Source organism: Cervus canadensis, chromosome 1, assembly GCF_019320065.1.
Source record: "Cervus canadensis isolate Bull #8, Minnesota chromosome 1, ASM1932006v1, whole genome shotgun sequence".
NCBI lineage: Eukaryota > Metazoa > Chordata > Mammalia > Artiodactyla > Cervidae > Cervus > Cervus canadensis.
In genome coordinates, this window is record NC_057386.1 from 89,856,311 (window position 1) to 89,877,840 (window position 21,530).

A 21,530-nucleotide genomic window follows, 5' to 3' on the forward strand; every position below is an offset into this window, starting at 1 on the left:
AGATCAGGAATCACTTGTAGTAAGTATGCGTTTAAAACATCGATTAACCTCACTCACATTCACTTTCCCAGAGAGTTTTAGCATTATTCCTATTCAAGATATCCAGGACCCCAAACCAGCAGGTCCTCACTTATGTATATATGAAGACTTTTCTCACAAATTAGTCACTGTCTTTCAAGAATGCCTGATAGGGAGGAAGATTCCAGCAAGGAAGCACTTTTCTCAGCTCCCTTTCTTATTGTATCCTTTGCTGAGTTGTTCAGTTGTGTATGACTCTTAGCAACCCTGTGGACTGTGGCCTGCCAGGCTTCTCTGTCCATGGGGATTCTCCAGGCAAGAATACTGGAGTGGGTTGCCATGCCTTCCTCCAGGGAAATCTTCCCAACCGAGGGATTGAACCCAGGTCTCCCACATTGCAGGTGGATTCTTTACTGTCTTGAGCCTCCAGGGCTCCCTTCCTACTATATTACTATTTCTTTCTACCAATATACATCTCACACTTTTTACCAGTTTTTCCATTGAACTGTTATACACCTGCGTCCAAACAGCAACAACAACAAAGCAAAGTGGAAAAAAGACAAATATTCTTGTTCTCATTGTAAGAAGTTGGTCATCTACTACCCAGACTCACCCCAAGCAGCGCTCCTTTTATCAAAACACACAAAGGCTTTCAACATATCTTCTTGACTTGTATTTTTAAGCAAAACTTACAGGTAGAAATACTGGCAGAACAAAGTGGAAAGGGAAAAATCACTTTTAGTGAAGTTTAAGGCACATAACCTGAAATTTTAAATATGAAAGTTATAACTTTTTATTAAATACTTGACAATGCATGCTCCTCAATTGTTAATGATTGTAACCTTGTTGTTGTGTTGCGTTAGTTGCTCAGTCATGTCCAACTCTTTGTGACCCCATGGACTGTAGCCTATCAGGCTCCTCTGTCCATGAAATTATCCAGGCAACAATACTTGAGTGGGTTCCCATGCCCTTCTTCAGGGGATCTTCCAGACCCAGGGATCGAACCTGGGTCTCCTGCATTGCAGGCAGATTCTTTACTATCTGAACCACCAGGGAAGTCCTGCTGCTAAGTCACTTCAGTCGTGTCCGACTCTGTGACCCCTTAGACGGCAGCCCACCAGGCTCCTCCGTCCCTGGGATTCTCCAGGCAAGAACACTGGAGTGGGTTGCCATTTCCTTCTCCAATGCGTGAAAGTGAAAAGTGAAAGTGAAGTCGCTCATTCGTGTCAGACTCCTAGTGACCCCATGGACTGCAGCCTACCAGGCTCCGCCCTACATCTCGTATTTACCAGAAAGTGAAATTTAATAGTATAGTTTTGAATATAAACTGGTCGAGCCAATTATTTCTCATTTTATTTAGGTGTATCTTTTGTCAATAGAGCATTCAATCATTCAAGCTCCCATAAATTACTTGCTAATAAGTGATTAGGTAACTCTTAAAAAGCTGTTAAGGTAGACCTTCCAATTTATGGTTCTAGGTGCATTTTATGAAAAATGGTTGTTTTTTCAGGAATGACAATTTCATTCAGATCAAATTTCACTGTTGACACATAGTTATGAGTTTGGTATACCAGAAGTTTTCTCATTTCTTTGGATATCACTGTGGCTTGCTCACCTTTTATCTATTAAAGTTATGTACTATGAGGCTGGACCAAAAATTGTGCCAAAAGCCTTGTACATGAGGTAATTTGTTTTCTATTAAAACTCAGATTCTTGTAAACAAAGCCCAGGAGAAACATTAGCCTAAAAAAGGCCTTTTAAATCTCTTTATGTCTCATGCCAGAGAAGGATTTTTCAGGCACCATGAGTGTGTGTCACAATATACTTACAGGTCAACGAAAGTACAATCATTCAACTTTTGTAACTTGAGGTTATATGATTTTAAGTTTGCCTATTTTCTAATTCCATCAGGATTAGATAACTCACTTGAGCTGAATAGTTTAATTTAAAAGTTCCTAGTTATTGGAAGATTTCTGGATCAGGCAACCTAAGGAACATAAAACTAGCTAAATGAGTACAATATAACAACAACAAAAAAAAAACAGAAACAAAAAATACAGAAAAAGGATCACTGTGTCTTCTTTATACTCTTTATATTCTCTTCCAAGAAATCTTTCAGGGAAATTCAGGACTAAATGTTTAGCATGCTAACTAATTGGTAACAGGTTAAAAGCAAGGTACTGAGGATTCAGATCTTTGACCCTCTTAGACTGTTAGTAGGCACCTAAGACTGTTTGTTGTTCAGCTACTTCACGTTGCTTGTTCCAGAGGGCGGGTGGAACAAGGAGGGCTTTCTGCCTAACTACTTTGGGTTTGATCCCTGGGTTGGGAAGATCCTCTGGAGAAGGGAAAGGCTACCCACTCCAGTATTCTGGTCTGGAGAATTCAATGGACTGTATAGTCTATGGGTTCACAAAGAGTCGGACACAACTGAGTGACTTTCACTTATAGATATGCTTTAATTCTTCATGCTAGGAAATGGTAAATGAGTCCCAACAGAGTATTTAGAATACCCAAAAGAAGAAAGAAGAAAAAAAACTATACATAAAATTACTACAATAGCTCAGCTGGTAAAGAATCCACCTGCAATGCAGGAGAGATCCGGTTCCATTCCTGGGTCAGGAAGATCTGCAGAAGGGACAGGCTACCCATTCCCATATTCTTGGGCTTTTCTGGTGGCTCAGTTGGTAAAGAATCTGCCTGCAATGCAGGAGATCTGGGTTTGATCCCTGGGTTGGGAAGATCACCTAGAGTAGGAAATGGCAACTCACTCCAGTATTCTTGCCTGGGGAATTTCATGGGCAGAAGAGCTTGACAGGCTACAGTCCATGGGGTCACAAAGAGTCGGACTTTAACACATACACACACACACACACACACACATACAACAGACAAATGCTCTTGGTATTTTAGGGCACTTCTTTCCATATTCTTTTAAAGTGTAGTTAGTTTATATAATATAATTTTAATGAATACTAATTTAAACTTTATACAAAGATAATTTGCTCATGTATCCATATTATTAAAGGCTGATTTAAAATATGAATATATTACATGTCATTTCATGAAATATAGTAGATATAGCTTATATTTGTATTCATATCTATCTCTATCGCTATATATCATGTTTTCTGATTAAACACATGGTGCAATATTTCCTAAGAAATAGTAAATTTAAAAAAAAATTAAAGATACATATGTGACATTTTTGTCAGTTTGCATAACTAAGGGTTCATGTATTTATATTCATATATGCATTAAATGCATGATATGAAATTTTGAGCACAGACATTTTTTTCCCCCATAACATTATCTTCCTCTGTTCATGGAATTCATCAGACAAAAATACTGGAGTGGGTTGCCATTTTCTTCTCAAGGGGATTTTCCTGACCCAGGGATTACAAGGGCTTCCATTGTAGCTCAGTTGGTAAAGAATCTGCCTGCAATGCAGAAGACCTGGGTTTGATTCCTAGGTCAGGAAGATTACCTGGAGAAGAATACCTCCAGTATTCTTGCCTGGAGAAGCCCATGGTCAGAGGAAGTTGGTGGGCTACAGTCCATGGGGTCCCAAGAGTTGGACGCGACTTAGTGACTAAATCACCACCACCACCTCCTGCATTGCAGGTAGGTTCTTCACCATCTGAGCCACCAGGGAACCCCTATTACATTATCTAGAAGTGGATGTATTGGTTGCTCTTTATTATTTAAAGTTGCACGATAAAAGTACACATTAAAAGCTTGTTCCTTTGCAGTGGAACTCTTTTCTGCTTATATAACTGAATAATATTCTTTATTCCTTTTGGTAAAAAATATCTTGTTAAGGGTCTTTACATCTTAGCTTTTCTTGAATTATGGCATACATTATTTTTGTTGACACATTATGTGTTGTCAGCAAAGATTCTCTTTTATTGTTTCAGGCTGCCTTGGTTCTACATTTTTAAAAACATCAGCTATCTCCATTCTTTTTGCTCCAAATCTGTCAAATCCTACCTTATTGTTTACATTACATGCTTTCTGAATTTCAGGTTTCTCAATAGGTCTTGCTTTTCTATCCATCAGTATATAACTTTTTTCTGCTTTCTTTGTTTTAGGTTTTTTTGAATAACTCTTTTGCTTACTTATTTCCCTTTCTATCTCATCCTATTGACTGTTTGTCTCAGGTATTCTCCACTTAGAACTTTTGAAATGCCATAATTATTAGTTTATTGAAGATATTTTATATAAAACCCTTCTTCTGAAGACTGGTTTTAGTCAACAAATTATGTTTCATAGGAGTCTCAGAGTCTATTGAAAATATTAAATATGTTCTTGAAATTTATCTTAGGTTCTCAAATAAATGATTTTTAGAGTAATATTCAGTGGCAGTGTACTGTGATGGTTTGACATGCAGTCTGGGGATCAGAGTGCTGGGGTCAAATTGGCTTCCATTACATCACAGCAATGTAACTTTAAACATGCTACTTAATTCTTTCCCGGTTTCCTCTTTGACAAAATGCAGATGATACTAATTTGTATAAAAAACATGCCACTACACATATTGTTAATTATTCTAGCTTTCTAAAAATGTCAGGACTCAGTAAAAAAGGAGTACCAAAATGGATGCCAAATTTTCTGGTTATGATTGAAGTTCCGTTAGAAATGGGGAAAATTATAAAAAGAATGTTTGCCTTCTTTTAGGATGAAATCTAATACATTTTTTTCCTGAAATGCCTAATTCCATCTGCTTTGTAGTTAATGGAGAGCTCTCCCTGATCCCAGGGCTACTTTAGTAAATACACTCAATTTCTGATATTGATGTTGTTTTTGAATTTTCCATTTGGTTCATAGGTATTTTGAAGGAAAGTTGGTAGAAACTGCTGTTTTAAATCATAAAAAGCCTGTTTATTATCTATTATTATTTTAATTTAGTTATGAAATCTTGCAACAGTTACAGCAACAGGCTGTTTAGAGTTCAGGTCTGTTATTCTCTTGAGAAGAAATTGTAGTCTTTATTCTTGCCCAGTTACCAGAAGCAGTGATTTAGGTATGAGATTTCAACTTTCCTTGGTGGACAGGAAAGGAACTAGATCGGGTCAGAAGTCAACTTGAGTGTTACTTAAAAGGCCTCTGAACTTTACCCACTTTAGTTCTGTCGGAACTTTCGACCATGCCTTAAAGAAAGAAATATATTTTAGCCAGTACATATATGTACACAAACTGAAACAAAATGTTTTAAACTGTTTATTTTTACCATATGTGATATGTTTTTCATTTTACTTTATGATTTTGTTTCATCAAAAAATCACTCACGGCCTATTAAATTTAGTTTATTACCTCTAAAGAGTTGTGGCATTCAATTTAAAAAAAAAATCTAAAAATCAGTGGATTAGAGTTTGAGGTTCTTATGACTTAACCCTCCTGCCCATAACTGATGCTTTCAAATCCTATTGGAAAATAATGAAAGGTGAGATGTTTATAAATAAGAAGAGATTAGAGCAGATGTCATACTGCATAAACAGAAAACAGATTAACTTTAAAACATTTTCCCTCTATCATTTGCTACACCCAATTTGACCTCCCAGAAAAAGAGATAATGTCAGTTAAGAATAAAACAATTGTTTGACATGTTTCTTGCAAGAGAAACCAAGAAAAGATTTAAGTACAGAAAGTAAAAATTCCTTAATCCTAATATTTAGAAATTTTATTAGTATCTATTATATACAGATCTGTTTTCTGCAACTGGACAATTATATTCTCATAGACTAGAAAGTGGAAGAGAAGAAAGATCAACTAAAACAAGTAAGTTAATTTTGTTCACAGGTAGAAACACTGTGAATTGACAAAACTTGGGTCTCTGAATTTGTAGACTCATGACAATGAAGTGTTTAAAGCATTTATTCTTTCCACTTTTAATTTAAGAATGAATAATTGCCTGTCATTTAATTATTGATAAAAGTAAAGGAAAAGGGCACCGAACATATCTTTTATTTTTGCTTTTGTTTTCTTTTATAGGCAAGCAAATATGAAAGCCAAAAACTAGTGTTTTATTCTAGGCCATGACATGTCAGACTGATTTGAGATTTATATGAAGTTCAAAATTCAGCTTTTGGTGCACTTTAAAAACAATGTAGAACCTTTTTTTTTCCCCAGAATTTTATAAGCCAAACAATAGACATTATTATAGCTTTGTGTATTGCACAGCAGGGATTACTGTACCTGCCTAATTAGACAGCTAGAAGCACTGGAAAGAAATCTTCAAGTGTCATTAAATAGTTTATTTGGCAAGCCTTTTCTAGTCATTTGGCTTTGGGAAGTCTGCTGATATAAGAGTAGGGTATCATTTTTCAGGTTTAACATTGGCTTATGGTCAATTAAAGAAAAAAAAGAAAGAAAAGGGCAAAAAAGAGAGCAGAAGAGAAGGAAAGAGAGAGAGAGATTATTTCTTTGTCAAATTAAGTCATTTTTCCAGGATCCCTGGGGAGAATACACTTACTTGCTTCATATAATGAACTAGTAGGGAGGTTCGGTCAAAAATATTGTTCTAAAACTGAAGTGAGAATGAATAGCTGAGAAATGTATATTTAAAATGGAGGTTCACATGAAGTATCAAAAGTTCAAAATCTGTCATTTCCATTCCTATGTGTTTCATTTCTATTTAACTGAAAGGCAGAAGGAGTTGAATATTTTGAGTAATTTGTACATTCAGTGTCAGGGTAGGGGGTGATGATTAAGAAAGAACTTCTCACTAGATGTTGCCATAAAATTGAGAGTTATTTGCAATTTGATAACTTTCTTTTCTTCCTCTTGATCTGTCTGCTTCTAGCCACAAGCACAGTCAATCAAAGGAGTTTTATGCTTAGTCTCAAATGCTGTATGCTATAGGCAAATACTATAATTTTTTTTTTTTACTTTTAAAGTTTATATACCTTCATGTTCACTTTGGTCAAGGTAATTTTCTTTTATACAATTTAGCAAGATCATTTGGACAATTTTCTTGAGGGTCTTTTTTTCACAATAATTCATGACACTGAATTTGACCAAATTCTAGAATAAGTAAAATATGTTCTTTATTTATACTCCAGTCCTATCAAAATATTTGGAAGAAGAAATTAAACAATTAGTATGTATTTATTTTTAAGGGAATGAATTAACTATCTTGAATTTTTCTTCTGTGTTAAAGAAGAAAAACTGAACATCATAAAAAATATAATTATCTGTCTTTCATTTATTTTTCTGTCTTTTTTTTTGGTCAGCCAAACAATATTCTATTTGTGAAATAATACACTGCAGGAGTAAATTTAAAAAGCAACAGGAGGAGCTTTGGTAGACTATCACTACATGTGTTGGATGCTCTGTTTGTTTTCTTTGATTAACTAAGGCATTTCTCCAACTTCAGTATTTTTTTTAAATATAATTTCTTTCCTTGTTTTTTTTTTAGTTTATACAGCAAACTCTTAGAAATTCCTCAGTATTTGCTCTCTCCTTCTTCCACAATCGGAGAAGGCAATGGCACCCCACTCCAGTACTCTCACCTGGAAAATCCCATGGACGGAGGAGCCTGGTAGGCTGCAGTCCATGGGGTCGAGAAGAGTCAGACATGACTGAGCGACTTCACTTTCACTTTTCACTTTTATGCATTGGAGAAGGAAGTGGCAACCCACTCCAGTGTTCTTGCCTGGAGAACCCCAGGGATGGGGTCACACAGAGTCGGACACGACTGCTGAAGTGACTTAGCAGTAGCAGTCCTCCACAATAATAGGTATTCTTTTAGTTGGATATGTGGTTGCCAAAGAAAAGGCTATATTTTCCAGCTTTCTTTATGACTAGTCATGAGATGTTCTCAGCTTTCAACACTTGTAAAGGCTTAAAATGGTATCTGGTACATGATAAGTACAATTTACATTTTAGGAAGAGGGAGAACACAAGATTTTTTTTTAAAAAATACGCTATTTCCAGATCTTGCTCTCAAACAGATAGATGTCACTCCCCCAAGTTTTGCACCTTCTTTTCCCTAAGCTGGAGATGCCAGGACTGGAAAAGCCATGTTGGGCACCCATATTAACCATCTAAAGATGTTGGCATAGCCACTTAGCAGCTCTATGTGCCTGCCTACCATTGAATAATTGTATGAGAGTGAATAAACTTCCATCTTGCGTGTGTGTGTGTGTGTGTGAGGTGTGTGTGTGCTCAGTCACGTTTGACTCTTTGCAGCTCCATAGATGGTAGCCTACCAGGCTCCTCTGTCCATGGAATTTTTCAGGCAGGTATGCTGGAGCGGGTTGCCATTTTCTCCTCCAGGGGATCTCTCCACCTCTTTCCCAGGGGTGGAGCCTGCATCTCCCGTGTCTCCGGCCTTGGTAGACAGATTCTTTACCACTGCGCCACCTGGGAAGACCCTCCACCTTGCATAACCCACTGAAATTTGGAGTATCTTTCCTGGTGGGACTGTAAACAATGCTATGAGTTATTAATGACTCTCCTTTAAGAGAATTTTTCCTGGGAAGATGAAACTAGTTAGTTTTAAAACAAATATATAGATTCGTTTGGTAAAATTATTAAGTACAATCTTTCAAAATAGAATATATATATATATATATATATATATGTATACACACACACACGTTTTTAGCAGACTAAAATACAGTCCGAGTGGTTATGATTAAAGTAACATGTAAGTAGAAAGATTCTCAATTGAAATCCATTATTCTACAGGGAAGTTTCAATAGGATAGTTTTTATCTTTACCTTACAATTTTTGCAATCAATTATCAACTTACTTTTTTGTCCTCTCGGTCATCTTTTCTTCCAAGTATCTCTCACTTTATCAGAGTAGACTGAATTATCCACCATCTTCCTTTGTTTTCACAGCACAGTTGATTTGTGTATATTAGAACGTTAAACATGTTGCCCTTGGTGACTGGCTTATCTCCTTCATTATACCATTAGTTTGTCAAAGACCAGCATCTCATTATTTCACACTTTATACCCGCTAGCATTTATTTCAGCACTCTAATACTGCATTTTAATTTCAAAGTTTTTTGTTTTTAAATATTGCCTGAAACCACTAGAGGTAGAAATGGAGTGTTTCAGAACCCTAAATAAAAGAGAAGATTCTTATATGCAAGGATGTGCACGATAAAGGATGGAAAAGGTCCACCTAACAGAGGTGGGAGAGATGAAGAAGAGGTGACAAGAATACACAGAACTATATTTAAAAAGGTCTTAATGACCTGGATAATTGCAATGGTGTGGTCACTCACCTAGAACCAGACATCCTGGAGTGGGAAGTCAAGTGGGCCTAGGAAGTATTACTACACACAAAGCTAGTGGAGGTGTTGAAATTCCAGTTGAGCTAGTTAAAATCCTAAAAGGTGATGTTGTTGAAGTGTTGCAGTCAGTATGTCAGCAAATTTGGAAAGCTCAGCAGTGGCCACAGGACTGGAAAAGGTCAGTTTTCATTCCAATACCAAAGAAGGGCAATGCCAAAGAATGTTCAAACTGACAGTCAGCTGTGCTTATTTCACATGCTGGTAAAGCTATGCTCAAAATCCTTCAAGCGTCGTTTCAGTAGTTTGTGAACTGAGAACTTCCATATGTACAACCTGGGTTTAGAAAAGGCAGAGGAACCAGAGATCAAATTGGCAACATTCATTGGAGCACAGAGAAAACAAAGAAATTCCAGAAAACATCTACTTCTGCCTCACTGACTACCCTGAAGCCTTTGATTGTGTGGATCAGAGCAAACTGTGGAAAGTTCTGAAAGAGATGGGAATTACCCGACCACCTTACCTGTCTCCTGAGAAACCTGTATGTAGGTCAACAAGCAACAGTTAGAACCTTATATGGAACAACAGACTGGTTCAAAATTGGGAAAGGAATACAACAAGGCTGTTTATTGTCAGCCTGTTTATTTAACTTATATGCAGAGTTCATCATGGGAAATGCCAGGTGTGATGAATCACAAGCTGGAATCAAGATTGTTGGGAGATATATCAACAGCCTCAGATATGAAGATGATACCACTTTAATGGCAAAAAGTGAAGAGGAGCTAAAGGATGAGGGTAAAAGAGGAAAGTGAAAAAGATAGCTCAAAACTCAGCATCCAAAAACTAAGATCATGGTATCTGGTCTCATCATTTTATGGCAGATAGAAGAGGAAAAAGTAGAAGCAGTGACAGACTTTATTTTCTTGGGTTCCAAAATCACTGCAGATGGTGACTGCAGCCATAAAATTAAAAGATGCTTGCTCTTTGGAAGGAAAGCTATGACAAACATAGACAGTGTGTTAAGTAGCAGAGACATCACTCTGCTGACAAAAGTTCTGTATAGCCAAAGCTGTGGTTTTTCCAGTAGTCGTGTATATATGTGAGAGTTGGACCATGATATAGGCTGAGAACCAAAGAATTTATGCTTTTGAATTGTGATGGTAGAGAAGATTCTTGAGAGACTCTTGGACAGCAAGGAGATCTAACTAGTCAATCCTAAAGGAAATCAACCCTGAATATTCATTGGAAGGACTAATGCTGAAGCTGTAGCTTTAATAGTTTAGCCACCTGATACAAATAGCGGACTCATTCAAAAAGACCCTGATATTGGGAAAGATTGAAGGCAAAAGGAGAAGAAAGGTGGCAGAAGATGAGATGGCTAGATAGCATTACCAACTCAATGAACATGAGTTTGAGCAAACGTCAGGAGATAGTGAAGGACAGGGAAGCCTGGCAGGTTATAGTCCATGGGGTGGCAGAGTTGGACACAACCTAGCAACTGAAAATCAACAGCAGCAAAGTTTGCATGTATGCTTTTCCATTAGCATTTAGCCAATAAGATGCTTTAAAATAATCTCACATAGATAAATAGTTTTGGGGGAAATATCAATATATAGAAAAAATACATGAAATGATACAATAAACTCCCAAATAGCCATCAATCAGCTTGAACAATTGTCAGTTCATTTCCAATCTTGTTTCATTTCTATCCACACAGTTCTCCCTTCATGGATTATTTTGAAGCCACTCTCAGAAGTTATAATTTTTATCTGTAAATATATCATTATGATTTCTAAAAGGCAAGATCTGTTTATAAAAATGTAACCACCATGACCATGATTAAAAACCAGAAATTTCTTGACATCATCAAATGTTAAATAGTGTTTAAGTTTTCAATTTAAAAATATATGAAGAAAATGTTTTCAATTTTTAATATATAGATTCCCTACCCATATCTCTATTTGAAATGTATTTGTCAGTTAGACTTTCTTACTATCTGGATTTTACTGTTTAATATAGCATCTCTTCTTATTTTATTACTTTTACATTTGTTTTGGGGTCTAATGGCTTAATCAGAGTTAGTTTCTTGCTTTTTTTTCCCTCATAAGGCTACTTCAGGGTGATTGGGTGATATTGAGTTCTTAAATCTAGAGGCATGTTAGAGCGTTAACTGTACCAGCACAGTACAGAAATATTTTAATTGAAATAATTTGGATTCCGTCCTTACCAATAGGAATCTTCTACCATGACTTGGGAGCACAACAGTCAAGCTTAAACAGTCCAGAGGCCCAGTTTATCTTTAGGTGGTTTTTTTTTTTTTTTTTTTTCCAGTCAAGTCACTTATGCCAGGAAAGAAACACAGAATCAAGTTTAAAGGAAAAAACAAAAACTATAACTAGTTTCTATTTTCAGACGTCACAGAAGGAGATTGAACCGCAAGCTAAAGAGTTAAAAAGAACCGAGAATGTCATAAGGAGATACGAAATAAAGTTTACACTAAGTTATTCAGGCAAGTCCCTAAAGAGATGTTGTATATGGTAGAGAAAAACCTTTAATGTAGAGGAGAGTATGGAGGACAGAAGCAAAGGGTTAGTTGACTATAAACTTGATATGACAAGAGTAACATTACCATGTAAAGCTCAGAGATGTAATAGTCTGCTGATCATATTGTGTTCCATTCTGGGTAGCATAAAAGTATGTTTAGTGAAATATTTAGGGCTTTGAGAACATTTAAAGGCAATTGCAGAAGGTGATGAAAAGTTTAGAGAGTCTGCCTTATGTAGTTTGAAGAAAACTATGCGTGTGTGCATGTGTGTGTGTGTGTGTGTGTGTGTGTGTGTAGGCAGTTATGAGCGTCAGATTAGGGATTAAAGTATCCCAGAGTAGACTTGATAAAAAGAAAGTTTAAAATATTTAAAAGAATATCAGTTGGACTTATTCTGTCTAACTGCAGAAGAAAAACCTAGAAGTGGTAGATAGAGGCTATACATGCATGTATTTGTCCTCGACCAAATAAAAAAAATTCATCTGTGCTAAAATGGAATGAGTTAGATTTTAGCAGACTCTTGATAATCTCTCTAGGATTGTTGTATATTTGATCTCTGCTTTATATCAAAAAACCACATAATCCTTTTAGGATGCTCTAGAGTGATATCTAAAGCAATAAATTCTAACAGAAATAGAAGCCACATCCTGGTTGAAATCTTCGGAAACTAAGCTTATTCCCATAGTACATTATTCCCATAGAATACTGCTTAACTAACACATTCCCTCACCCTCGTTCTGCCAAATCTTGTCACTAAAGATGTAATATATACAGTGAGAAATTGTACACTTTTAGCCTCAAGTAGTCTTGCAATACTAAGATTTGGTTTTGTTTGTTCTTTTATTGATAATCACTGTCATCACCATCATCAGTAACATCTTACTGTCACCCTAAATCTTGGGAATCAGAACTCAGCTAGTGTAGAGCATCAGGTTTCATTTTTTTTCCGATCCCCAACATTTTGGAGGATAGTTTAGGACAGTTGGAGAGGAATGAGAGTGGCTATGTATGTCTGATTTCCCAGTCCAGCCTAGAAATCAAGAGGATTTCTTGAGCAGTTGAGAAATAATAAGCAAGAAATGTGTAAGTGGCAGACAGTGTATCTGAGCCACACCGGCAACCCCCCTACCCCATCCCTATGCTTTCTTTAGCCTAGGCTTGCTGTTTGGCCCAGCCTGTGTTTGGCTTTTGTTTTCAATAGGAACTTCCAACTCTAAAGTGCCTGGTCCTTCCACCTCCTTTTCCTTGGCTGATTCTTGGTCCCTACGCTAGTTACCTGGTTGTGGGATATAATTCTCCACTTGCCCAACAGGAGTGCCATGCGTATGTGGTCTATACACCACAGCTGCCTTCCTTCCAGAAGCCAACATCTGCAGTACATTTTGCCTCTTCACTTCTATCTTTTTCTGCTTTTTCTCAATTTGTGCTAAATGTCAAGAATCCACCAAGCTCTTCTTGTTGTAAATCCAAGTGACATAGACACAGGATTGCTTATTCAAAAGTTATTACTGTCAATACTCCTTTTCTGGGAGGTATACGTAAGTGTGGGGAAAGCAGAAGGAGAATCTGTTACAACGAATGAATGATCCTGACATCTTTCCAGTTCTCAGTGACTCAGCTGGTAAAGAGTCCGCCTACAATGCAGGAGACCCTGGTTCCATTCCTGGTTCAGGAAGAACCCCTGGAGAAGGGATAGGCTACCCATTCCAGTATTCTTGGGCTTCCCTGGTAGCTCAAGTTGGTAAAGAATCTGCCTACAGTGTGGGAGATCTGGGTTTGATCCCTGGGTTGGGAAGATCCCTTGGAGAAGGGAACAGCTACCCGCTCCAGTATTCTGGCCTGGAAAAATCCCATGGACTGTATAGTCCATGGGGTCACAAAGAATTGGACACGACTGAGCGACTTTCACTTAAATCTCCTTGGCCATCCATTGCATTCTCAATCTATTCTCAGACCACCACCCTATCAAGTCTGGTCAGAAGCAACTAATATCCCTTTTACACCATGTTGCCATGCTGCATCTTTTCCTAAAGAAAATTATTTAAACTTAAAATAAGCAAAAGATGGTTTGAGGGAAAAATTAAATGTTATTGTCAATTACCTGCAGTTTCTAGGTTTTACAAAATGCTCAAACAAAACCCCTACATGTATGTGAGTGAACTGATTATTTAAAAAAAAAATACTTATTTACAGAAATATTGACACTATGGTGGTCCTTTCATTATGAAACTATTATTTGAATACAAATTATAAAGTATGCTTTATTTAAGATGAATGTTTGAAACAACAGAAAAGCAATTCTATATCTGCTAAATTTCCATCATTTTTATTCTAAGAATATATCTTTCAAATTGTATATCATTTCTCAGAAATCTATAATATTGTAAATATACTGACTATGGTAACAGATCATTGTATTTTTATTTAATTTATAGCTCCAAATTATAAAAAAGTTCAATGTAAGGAGATATGTGTGTGTGTGTATGTGTATGTGTATGAGCACACACATATTGCACATGGATATACATATATATAAATATACATGAAAAAAGACAGAGAGACAGAGACAGACACAGAGGGAGGGAGAAGAAACTGGACAGAAGAATACAAAAGCTTATTAAGACACAATGTTATCATTAGGACTTAATATGAGAGGTAATTTTTTAATACTTAGAAAATTTGGAGGTGATTTCTCTTGAGATTTAATTTTTCACATGCTAATTTTTATATATTGGCAAATTCAGACTTAAATTGAAGAAAGTAGGGAAAACCACTAGACCATTCAGGTATGACCTAAATCAAATCCCTTATGACTATACAGTGGAAGTGAGAAATAGATTTAAGGGGCTAGATGTGATAGACAAAGTGCCTTAGGAACTATGGACGGAGGTTTGTGACACTGTACAGGAGTCAGGGATCAAGACCATCCCGAAGGAAAAGAAATGCAAAAAGGCAAAATGGTTGTCTGAGGAGGCCTTACAAATAGCTGTGAAAAGAACAGAAGTGAAAAGCATAGGAGAAAAGGAAAGATATTCCCATTTGAATGCAGAGTTCCAAAAGAATAGCCATGAGAGATAAGAAAGCCTTCCTCAGTGATCAATGCAAAGAAATAGAAGAAAACAACAGAATGGGAAAGACTAGAGATCTCTTCAAGAAAATTAGAGATACCAAGGGAACATTTCATGCAAAGATGAGTTTGATAAAGGACAGAAATGGTATGGACCTAACAGAAGCAGAATATATTAAGAAGAGGTGGCAAGAATACACAGAAGAACTGTACAAAAAAGATCTTCATGACCCAGATAATCACTATGGTGTGATCGCTCACCTAAAGCCAGACATCCTGGAATGTGAAGTCAAGTGGGCCTTAGAAAGCATCACTACGAACAAAGCTAGTAGAGGTGATGGAATTCCCATTGAGCTATTTCAAATCCTGAAAGATGATGCTGTGAAAGTGCTGCACTCAATATGCCAGTAAATTTGGAAAACTCAGCAGTGGCCACAAGACTGGAAAAGGTCATTTTTCATTCCAATCCCAAAGAAAAGCAATCCCAAAGAATGCTCAAACTACCGCACAATTGCACTCATCTCACACACTAGTAAAGTCATGCTCAAAATTCTCCAAGCCAGGCTTCAGCAATACGTGAACTGTGAACTTCCAGATATTCAAGCTGGTTTTAGAAAAGGCAGAGGAACTAGAGATCAGATTGCCAACATCCGCTGGATCATCGAAAAAGCAAGAGAGTTCCAGAAAAACATCTATTTCTGCTTTATTGACTATGCCAAAGCCTTTGATTGTGTCAATCACAATACACTGTGGAAAATTCTGAAAGAGGTGGGCATACCAGGCCACTTGACCTGCCTCTTGAAAAACCTATATGCAGGTCAGGAAGCAACAGTTACAACTGGACATGGACCAACAGACTGGTTCCAAATAGGAAAAGGAGTCCGTCAAGGCTGTATATTGTCACCCTGCTTATTTAACTTATATGCAGAGTACATCATGAGAAATGCTGGGCTGGAAGAAGCACAAGCTGGAATCAAGATGGGTAGGAGAAATATCAGTAACCTCAGATATGGAGATGACACCACCCTTACGGCAGAAAGTGAAGAGGAACTAAACAGCCTCTTGAAGAACATGAAAGAGGAGAGTGAAAAAGCTGGCTTAAAACTCAACATTCAGAAAACTAAGATCATGGCATCTGGTCCCATCACTTCATGGGAAATAGATGGGGAGACAGTGGAAACAGTGTCACACTTTATTTTTTGGGGCTCCAAAATCACTGCAGATGGTGATTGCAGCCATGAAATTAAAAGATGCTTACTCCTTGGAAGGAAAGTTATGACCAACCTAGATAGTATATTAAAAAGCAGAGACATTTCTTTGCCAACGAAGGTCTGTCTAGTCAAGGCTATGGTTTTTCCAGTGGTCATGTATGGATGTGAGAGTTGGACTGTGAAGAAAGCTGAGCACTGAAAAATTGATGCTTTTGAACTGTGGTGTTGGAGAAACTCTTGAGAGTCCCTTGAACTGCATGGAGATCCAACCAGTCCATCCTGAAGGAGATCAGTCCTGGGTGTTCATTGGAAGGACTGATGCTGAAGCTGAAACTCCAATACTTTGGCCACCTGATGGGAAGAGTTGACTCATTGGAAAAGACCCTGATGCTGGGAGGGATTGGGGGCAGGAGGAGAAGGGGACGACAGAGGATGAGATGGCTGGACGGCATCACCGACTCGATGGACATGAATTTGAGTAAACACTGGGAGTTGGTGATGGACAGGGAGGCCTGGCGTGCTGCAATTCATGGGGTCGCAGAGAGTCAGACATGACTGAGTGACTGTACTGATCTGAAGCTTTATATAATTAACTAAAATGGAGTTTTTTTTTTTAAGTAAAAAAAGTACCTTCTATGAAATATTGAGGATTTTTTTAGTATGTTTTATATGCATGATTATTTGATTATCTAAAAGTGGTCATGTCTTTTGTTTAAATAGTTTTCAAAATACTTTAAAATCTTGGTAAGTTTGTTTTTCTCGTTCCTCTACTTTTGTTTAGTCTGTTGACACATGTAAATTTTAATGGTGGATAGAGATTCTACTGACTGGAAATTCCTTAGGAATGATAAGTGCTGACTCATAGGTAGGTGGATAATCAAATGTCATACATATGATAAAGCCAATGTTGTGTGTGTGTGTGTGTGTGTGTGTGTGTTGCACATGGTCAGTTGTGTCTGACTCTATGACCCCATGGACTGTAACCTGCCAGGCTTCTCTGTGCATGGAATTTTCCAGGCAAGAATATTGGAGTGGGTTGCCATTTCCTACTCCAGGGGATCTTCCTGACCCAGGGATTCAACCCAAGTCTTGTCTCCTGCACTGGCAGGCAGATTCTTTACCACTGTGCCACCTAGAAAACCAGGGTTCCCTCAGTGAAGATAAATTTTAAAAGCTAAAGTAAAAAAAATAAAATAAAATAAATAGATACATGTCATAGGTCATGAACTTAAAAGACTACTTACTCTCCTTTGTAATTTTTTATCTGCTAATGTGTAATACATTATTTATACTCCATAAATGGGAAGAAGGTAAGCTTCTGGTTTCCTTTTTCTAAATATTTTAAGTTAAAATTTGGGATATTGATTCCTCATGCTTAAATATGCAAAATATTCTGTATTCAATACCAGGGAAGTTGAGTGCGGTGATAAACAAATGAAAAAACAATCTTATTCCTCTCTTTCTTCAGTGGAGTTTCAAAGGTCAACCCAGGTCAATGTGCCTGCCTCCCTTATACTGTTCTAAATCACCAACTGGGTAATTGTGTAGTTCCTAACATAAATATCTGGTCTCTATCTGCCTGACATTTTCAAATAAGGTTTTCACTCACCCAGTAATTCACTTGATGCTGTCACCAAACTTTGGGCCTGTCACACATAGCATATGGAATGTCATTCATCAGCCTTCCATATCAAAATCAGGTCATCCTTGATGCTGGTGCTGCTTTGATTTGGGGAAATCACTCACTCAGATTCTTATCTGGAGGGTCAGGTTCATACTATTCAGAGACTGACCTTAAAGCCTACTTTATTCTTAAATTGATTATTGGTTTTGGCTGCCTTAACTCTTTACTATTCATTCCCCATTTTGATAATAAGATCTTGAATTCCAGTTGAAAGAGAAGAGACCCTTGCTTGTGCATCATCATCCTGTGTTTCTTTGCCTGAATTTATATAATCTGTACTCTCCTATTTAGATGAAGCTAAATCAAGTTTTTTAATTAAATTTTCCTTAATTAAGAACTAGAGTGCTGGTTCTCTCTACCTAGATCTTCTCAATGCTGTACCGATTCTGATCATGACACCATGAAGAAGAAAACAACCTTTACTTACTCTTCCATTATCCCAAAGACTATATCAAGCCAGCTTTAGGGAGTTATTTTAAAATACTGATAGAAGATATATAGTAGATTTTTCAAAGGTTTACATAAATAGAAATAAAAATGCCATGTGGGATCTTCCCAGACCAGGGATGCAACCTGTGTCCCCTGCATTGGCAGGCGGTTTCTCATCCATTAGACTACCAGGGAAGTCCTGCAAAAACCTAAGTTCAAAGAATATAGGAATACTAGAGATTATAAAAAGGAAAGATAGCAATGACTATGAAAACTTGATAATGACTGTGATTTCTAGAAAAAGAAAATGATATCATAATGGAAGTAATCCTAAATGAAGTCAAATGACTTGTGACAATTATGTATACTTATTGTATATTGCTTTCACATACATAACAAATATTCTTTGCTTATAAATATTTTGGGAGAATTGCCTAAAAATCATATTTATATTTTAGAATGTATGTTTTAATGAGCAGAGGGTCTAAGATTCTCTCAGCAAACAGCAGCTTCCTTCCAGAAGCAGTGTACCATATGTGCTCTGCAAGTACTACCATCATTTTCTAGGTAGACAGTGAAGAAGATTGAGAAACACCAGACAGAGTGCTGGAGACAGCATGTGTTTTATGGCAAATGTTTACTTTTTTAAAAAATTTAATTAACTAATTTTAATTTTGGGTTGTGCTGCATTTTTGTTGCAATGCACAGGCTCTTTGTTGCTATGCACAAGCGTTCTTTAGTTGCGTGCTTGGGCTTCTCATTGCCATGAATTCTCTTGTCGTGGAGCTGGGGCTCTAGGGTTCTGGGGCTTCAGTAGTTGCAACATGTGGCCTCTAGAGCATGGGCTCAGCTTGGTTGCCTTGATCCATGTGGGATCTTCCCAGACCAGGGATGGAACCCATGTCTCTTGCATTGGCAGGCGGATTTTTATGCATTAGTCTATCAGGGAAGTCCTGCAAATGTCTTCTTTAGTTCACTTCATTATAGCTATCACAGCAATGTGATTTTATCAAATTTGGGCTTTCTTTTTTAGTAAGTGAATTTTCCAAACAGAATATTTAGAAATGATAAATTAAAACAATACTTTCAATAAGTTTATGAGAAGTGTCTCTGCACCCTTCAAAGACCAAAGGCCTATATACATCATATTACCATCTATAAATCTCAGATTTTCATTCTTATGAAATAAAAGAGCACCACTATTGAATTTGTCAGGCTGAATATTTTATTTCCCAGTTCTATCATTCAGTATTAATGTTTCTTCTGATTAAACCTCACAGTATTAATGTTTCAAAGAGTAAGGGTGTTTTTCAAGAACTTCACAGTTATAGCTGGAACATGTTAAGCATGATTTAATTAATCTTGAATAGACTGTCTCTGAAGCAATTAAACCAGCTATGTCATACCCAATCTTTCTCTCTCATTTTCCATAAGGATGGCAAATTAGTTTTATAAAGATATCTAGTGAGTTAAGTAAATGCAGAAGTTGCATATTAGAAGAATCTACTTCCCTTGGATAAAATTGAAAACTTGTTGAAGATGTGGGCCATTTGATAAACCACTTAAAATTACTTTTCCTGTCAGCTTTAAAAAAGAATATGCACTGTGCTTGTCTCATTAAGGGAAAAAAATAAGTGCTGTGAACTGATCCATCAATACTGTAAAATATGTCTGGCACCCATACTGAGTGTAATCCAACAGAATGAAATAAAACTAGAAGCTGACATTGTAATGAAGAAAAAACAAATGATATATTGATTTACAGGGAAAAGTCTGTTCTTTTGAAATGAAACAAAACACCTGTTACCGGAAGAGAATGTAAATGCCAGAAAGAATAGTTCTGTTCATAAAGTTTGCAAATTTAGCTCAGAGAATTCAGCTCAGTAAATCAAAATTGTATACAATAAAAGAAAAGCCAGGAACTAGTTTTATTTTGAAAATGGTGTTTTAAAGGCTCACTAGACCATCAATTCTGTCACAAAGTTGAAAAAATAAGCTGTAGTTTACTATCCAATTGGCCCTTTCTTCCAGAACAAATTTTAAGTTGGATTCAAACACCATCTATATATAATATTCTACTGATGTTGACATTTGGCTTATAAACTTTCTGGTTGCTATTAGAATGTTCAGTTTGCCCCTTCTCTTTGTCTCTATTTTTCCTTCTTCTCTAGCTCCTTTCTTTCTGCCAAATATTTATTGAGCCCCTGCTATATGTGGGACACTCTGATTGGTCTTTGTTGTCATTGTTTAGTCCCTAAGTCGTGTCCAACTCTCTGTGACCCCATGGTCTGTAGCCCACCAGACTCCTCTGTCCATGGGATTTCCCAGGCAAAATTACTGTAGTGGACTGCCAGTTCCTTCTCCAGGGGATCTTCCTGACCCAGGGATCAAGCCTGTGTCTCCTGCATTGTCAGGGGGATTCTTTTACCTCTGAGCCACCTGGGAAACCATCATAGGTCTTGGGGAAGAATAAATTGGACTTGGGCCAGAGCAACAGTCAAGTAGACCTCAGTATTCGTCGAGGCGCCATTTCATGAGTAGGATGTGAACAAAAGAAGGGTGCCATCTCCTCTCGACCACTTGCTCAGGACCCGCTGCTCACCTGGGACTGAGGGAAAATTCTGAAGTCCTGCTCCTCCCAGAAAGGTAGCCGTTTGACTGGGAGCTCAAGGGAGGGGGGCCTGGTGTTTTTAGCTGCAGCAGTCAGGAGTGCCTGCCTTGCTAGGCTGGGAGTGGGGAAGCAGAGAGTCACTTTGGTTCAACTATCACTGTCTCTTGCCTTTTGAACTGAATTTTCCCTAGCTTTCCTCCAATAGATTTTTTTTTCATTTGTTGTTTCTTTTTAGGACCATTTCCATAGGCTTTAAATGGTTGAATTTTAAAAATCGTTTTCCCCAGTTTCAGTGGTGAGCAGGTCAGTGGAGCTTTCCATACTCTCTTGGTAGAAGTCAGTCTTCTATGTCATTATTTTAAATTGAAAATTTTTTCATGAAGGAGGGTAGACAACTTTCCAAACAGCTGTTAATGTCTTTGTCTATTTTTTGAATAGGTTATAAATGTTTCTCTAAGGATTTGTTAAAACCTTTTAATGAAGGAAATTAGTCTCTTGTGTTTTATTTTTTCCCATTTTTTTCATTATCCTTGAGTTTGTTATAATTGTTTGTGTATTTGCCCCATTTAATTGTAAATGTGGCCTAATTGATAATCTTTTTCATGTATTGATCCTGAGTGGCAAAAATATTTTAATTTGTTAATTATTTATTTAACTCTGTGCATTTATTTAAGAAAAGTAATTTTTCTGTTGTAAATCTGGACAAAATCATCATGACACC

At 37.1% G+C, this 21,530-nt stretch overlaps 1 long non-coding RNA gene across 2 annotated transcripts in view; it reads left to right on the forward strand.

The window, feature by feature from the left end:
• The window catches only part of LOC122452997, a 139,692-nt gene that overhangs the window by 37,667 nt on the left and 80,495 nt on the right, over positions 1–21,530 (forward strand). The window lies entirely within an intron of this gene.